Raw genomic sequence first — 6,000 nt, 5'->3', positions numbered from 1 at the left:
TTCTCATGGTGCATATGTGTTGTGCTGCGTTCTACACTACTCTCCGCTATTTCAGAAGTTTTCGAGTTATGTTGCATATGTGTTATGTTGTGTTCTACAATACTCTACACTGTTTCAGAGGTTTTCGAGTTATTTTATTACGTTTTTGAGTTTGTTCATGTTTCTCATGTTGCATATGTGTTATGTTGTGTTCTACTATACTCTACGCTGTTTCAGAGGTTTTCGAGTTATTTTATGACGGTTTTGAGTTTTTCGAAGTTTCTCATGTTGCATATGTGTTGTGCTGCTTAACTACACTACTCTATGCTGCATCAGAAGATTTCGAGATATTTTTTTACTTTTTTGTGTTTTTCGAAGTTTTTCCTGTGCATTTGGGTTGTGCTGGGTTCTAAACTACTCTACGCTGTTTCAGAAATTTTCAAGTTACTTTATTACTTTTTTGATTTTTTCGAAGTTTCTCATGGTGCATATGTGTTGTGCTGCGTTCTATACTACTCTCCGCTATTTCAGAAGTTTTCGAGTTATGTTGCATATGTGTTATGTTGTGTTCTACAATACTCTACACTGTTTCAGAGGTTTTAGAGTTATTTTATTACGTTTTTGAGTTTTTCGTATTTTCTCATGTTGCGTATGTGTTGTACAGCGTTCTAATCTACTCTACGCTCGTTCTGAGGTTTTCGAGTTATTTTATTACTTTTTTGTGTTTTTCGAAGTTTCTCATAGTGCATATGTGTTGTGCTGCGTTCGACACTACTCTCCGCTGTTTCAGAAGTTTTCGAGTTATGTTGCATATGTGTTATGTTGTGTTCTACAATACTCTACACTGTTTCAGAGGTTTTCGAGTTATTTTATTACGTTTTTGAGTTTGTTCATGTTTCTCATGTTGCATATGTGTTATGTTGTGTTCTACTATACTCTACGCTGTTTCAGAGGTTTTCGAGTTATTTTATTACGTTTTTGAGTTTTTCGAAGTTTCTCATGTTGCATATGTGTTGTGCTGCTTAACTACACTACTCTGCGCTGCATCAGAAGATTTCGAGATATTTTTTTACTTTTTTGTGTTTTTCGAAGTTTTTCCTGTGCATTTGGGTTGTGCTGGGTTCTAAACTACTCTACGCTGTTTCAGAAATTTTCCAGTTACTTTATTACTTTTTTGATTTTTTCGAAGTTTCTCATGGTGCATATGTGTTGTGCTGCGTTCTACACTACTCTCCGCTATTTCAGAAGTTTTCGAGTTATGTTGCATATGTGTTATGTTGTGTTCTACAATACTCTACACTGTTTCAGAGGTTTTCGAGTTATTTTATTACGTTTTTGAGTTTGTTCATGTTTCTCATGTTGCATATGTGTTATGTTGTGTTCTACTATACTCTACGCTGTTTCAGAGGTTTTCGAGTTATTTTATGACGGTTTTGAGTTTTTCGAAGTTTCTCGTTGCATATGTGTTGTGCTGCTTAACTACACTACTCTACGCTGCATCAGAAGATTTCGAGATATTTTTTTACTTTTTTGTGTTTTTCGAAGTTTTTCCTGTGCATTTGGGTTGTGCTGGGTTCTAAACTACTCTGCGCTGTTTCAGAAATTTTCCAGTTACTTTATTACTTTTTTGATTTTTTCGAAGTTTCTCATGGTGCATATGTGTTGTGCTGCGTTCTACACTACTCTCCGCTATTTCAGAAGTTTTCGAGTTATGTTGCATATGTGTTATGTTGTGTTCTACAATACTCTACACTGTTTCAGAGGTTTTCGAGTTATTTTATTACGTTTTTGAGTTTGTTCATGTTTCTCATGTTGCATATGTGTTATGTTGTGTTCTACTATACTCTACGCTGTTTCAGAGGTTTTCGAGTTATTTTATGACGGTTTTGAGTTTTTCGAAGTTTCTCATGTTGCATATGTGTTGTGCTGCTTAACTACACTACTCTACGCTGCATCAGAAGATTTCGAGATATTTTTTTACTTTTTTGTGTTTTTCGAAGTTTTTCCTGTGCATTTGGGTTGTGCTGGGTTCTAAACTACTCTACGCTGTTTCAGAAATTTTCAAGTTACTTTATTACTTTTTTGATTTTTTCGAAGTTTCTCATGGTGCATATGTGTTGTGCTGCGTTCTATACTACTCTCCGCTATTTCAGAAGTTTTCGAGTTATGTTGCATATGTGTTATGTTGTGTTCTACAATACTCTACACTGTTTCAGAGGTTTTCGAGTTATTTTATTACGTTTTTGAGTTTGTTGATGTTTCTCATGTTGCATATGTGTTATGTTGTGTTCTACTCTACTCTACGCTGTTTCAGAGGTTTTCGAGTTATTTTATGACGTTTTTGAGTTTTTCGAAGTTTCTCATGTTGCATATGTGTTGTGCTGCTTAACTACACTACTCTACGCTGCATCAGAAGATTTCGAGATATTTTTTTACTTTTTTGTGTTTTTCGAAGTTTTTCCTGTGCATTTGGGTTGTGCTGGGTTCTAAACTACTCTACGCTGTTTCAGAAATTTTCAAGTTACTTTATTACTTTTTTGATTTTTTCGAAGTTTCTCATGGTGCATATGTGTTGTGCTGCGTTCTACACTACTCTCCGCTATTTCAGAAGTTTTCGAGTTATGTTGTGTTCTACAATACTCTACACTGTTTCAGAGGTTTTCGAGTTATTTTATTACGTTTTTGAGTTTTTCGTATTTTCTCATGTTGCGTATGTGTTGTACAGCGTTCTAATCTACTCTACGCTCGTTCTGAGGTTTTCGAGTTATTTTATTACTTTTTTGTGTTTTTCGAAGTTTCTCATAGTGCATATGTGTTGTGCTGCGTTCGACACTACTCTTCGCTGTTTCAGAGGTTTTCTAGTTATTTTATTACTTTCTTGAGTTTTTCGATGTTTCTCATGTTGCATTTGTGTTGTGCTGCTTAACTACACTAGTCTGCGCTGCTTCAGAACATTTCGAGTTATTTTTTTACTTTGTGGAGTTTGTTGAAGATTCTCCTGCTGCATATGGGTTGTGCTGGGTTCTAAACTACTCTCCGCTGTTTCAGAAGTTTTCGAGTTATTTTATTACTTTTTTGTGTTTTGCGAAGTTTCTCATGTTGCATATGTGTTGTGCTGCGTTCTACATTTCTCCACGCTGCATCAGAAGGTTTCGAGTTATTTTTTTAACTTTTTTGTGTTTTTCGAAGTTTTTCCTGTGCATATGGGTTATGCTGGGTTCTGAACTACTCTGTGCTGTTTCAGAAGTTTTCAAGTTATTTTATCATTGTTTTGAGTTTTTCGAAGTTTCTCATGTTGCATATGTGTTGTGCTGCTTAATTACACTACTCTACGCTGCATCAGAAGATTTCGAGATATTTTTTTACTTTTTTGTGTTATTCGAAGTTTTTCCTGTGCATTTGGGTTGTGCTGGGTTCTAAACTACTCTACGCTGTTTCAGAAATTTTCAAGTTACTTTATTACTTTTTTGATTTTTTCGAAGTTTCTCATGGTGCATATGTGTTGTGCTGCGTTCTACACTACTCTCCGCTATTTCAGAAGTTTTCGAGTTATGTTGCATATGTGTTATGTTGTGTTCTACAATACTCTACACTGTTTCAGAGGTTTTCGAGTTATTTTATTACGTTTTTGAGTTTGTTCATGTTTCTCATGTTGCATATGTGTTATGTTGTGTTCTACTATACTCTACGCTGTTTCAGAGGTTTTCGAGTTATTTTATTACGTTTTTGAGTTTTTCGAAGTTTCGCATGTTGCATATGTGTTGTGCTGCTTAACTACACTACTCTACGCTGCATCAGAAGATTTCGAGATATTTTTTTACTTTTTTGTGTTTTTCGAAGTTTTTCCTGTGCATTTGGGTTGTGCTGGGTTCTAAACTACTCTACGCTTTTTCAGAAATTTTCAAGTTACTTTAATACTTTTTTGATTTTTTCGAAGTTTCTCATGGTGCATATGTGTTGTGCTGCGTTCTACACTACTCTCCGCTGTTTCAGAAGTTTTCGAGTTATGTTGCATATGTGTTATGTTGTGTTCTACAATACTCTACACTGTTTCAGAGGTTTTCGAGTTATTTTATTACGTTTTTGAGTTTGTTCATGTTTCTCATGTTGCATATGTGTTATGTTGTGTTCTACTATACTCTACGCTGTTTCAGAGGTTTTCGAGTTATTTTATTACGTTTTTGAGTTTTTCGAAGTTTCTCATGTTGCATATGTGTTGTGCTGCTTAACTACACTACTCTGCGCTGCATCAGAAGATTTCGAGATATTTTTTTACTTTTTTGTGTTTTTCGAAGTTTTTCCTGTGCATTTGGGTTGTGCTGGGTTCTAAACTACTCTACGCTGTTTCAGAAATTTTCCAGTTACTTTATTACTTTTTTGATTTTTTCGAAGTTTCTCATGGTGCATATGTGTTGTGCTGCGTTCTACACTACTCTCCGCTATTTCAGAAGTTTTCGAGTTATGTTGCATATGTGTTATGTTGTGTTCTACAATACTCTACACTGTTTCAGAGGTTTTCGAGTTATTTTATTACGTTTTTGAGTTTGTTCATGTTTCTCATGTTGCATATGTGTTATGTTGTGTTCTACTATACTCTACGCTGTTTCAGAGGTTTTCGAGTTATTTTATGACGGTTTTGAGTTTTTCGAAGTTTCTCATGTTGCATATGTGTTGTGCTGCTTAACTACACTACTCTACGCTGCATCAGAAGATTTCGAGATATTTTTTTACTTTTTTGTGTTTTTCGAAGTTTTTCCTGTGCATTTGGGTTGTGCTGGGTTCTAAACTACTCTGCGCTGTTTCAGAAATTTTCCAGTTACTTTATTACTTTTTTGATTTTTTCGAAGTTTCTCATGGTGCATATGTGTTGTGCTGCGTTCTACACTACTCTCCGCTATTTCAGAAGTTTTCGAGTTATGTTGCATATGTGTTATGTTGTGTTCTACAATACTCTACACTGTTTCAGAGGTTTTCGAGTTATTTTATTACGTTTTTGAGTTTGTTCATGTTTCTCATGTTGCATATGTGTTATGTTGTGTTCTACTATACTCTACGCTGTTTCAGAGGTTTTCGAGTTATTTTATGACGGTTTTGAGTTTTTCGAAGTTTCTCATGTTGCATATGTGTTGTGCTGCTTAACTACACTACTCTACGCTGCATCAGAAGATTTCGAGATATTTTTTTACTTTTTTGTGTTTTTCGAAGTTTTTCCTGTGCATTTGGGTTGTGCTGGGTTCTAAACTACTCTACGCTGTTTCAGAAATTTTCAAGTTACTTTATTACTTTTTTGATTTTTTCGAAGTTTCTCATGGTGCATATGTGTTGTGCTGCGTTCTATACTACTCTCCGCTATTTCAGAAGTTTTCGAGTTATGTTGCATATGTGTTATGTTGTGTTCTACAATACTCTACACTGTTTCAGAGGTTTTAGAGTTATTTTATTACGTTTTTGAGTTTTTCGTATTTTCTCATGTTGCGTATGTGTTGTACAGCGTTCTAATCTACTCTACGCTCGTTCTGAGGTTTTCGAGTTATTTTATTACTTTTTTGTGTTTTTCGAAGTTTCTCATAGTGCATATGTGTTGTGCTGCGTTCGACACTACTCTCCGCTGTTTCAGAAGTTTTCGAGTTATGTTGCATATGTGTTATGTTGTGTTCTACAATACTCTACACTGTTTCAGAGGTTTTCGAGTTATTTTATTACGTTTTTGAGTTTGTTCATGTTTCTCATGTTGCATATGTGTTATGTTGTGTTCTACTATACTCTACGCTGTTTCAGAGGTTTTCGAGTTATTTTATTACGTTTTTGAGTTTTTCGAAGTTTCTCATGTTGCATATGTGTTGTGCTGCTTAACTACACTACTCTGCGCTGCATCAGAAGATTTCGAGATATTTTTTTACTTTTTTGTGTTTTTCGAAGTTTTTCCTGTGCATTTGGGTTGTGCTGGGTTCTAAACTACTCTACGCTGTTTCAGAAATTTTCCAGTTACTTTATTACTTTTTTGATTTTTTCGAAGTTTCT

This window comes from Pristiophorus japonicus, chromosome 10 (assembly GCF_044704955.1).
Source record: "Pristiophorus japonicus isolate sPriJap1 chromosome 10, sPriJap1.hap1, whole genome shotgun sequence".
In the NCBI taxonomy this organism is placed as follows: Eukaryota; Metazoa; Chordata; class Chondrichthyes; family Pristiophoridae; genus Pristiophorus; species Pristiophorus japonicus.
This window is presented reverse-complemented; position numbering follows the sequence as displayed.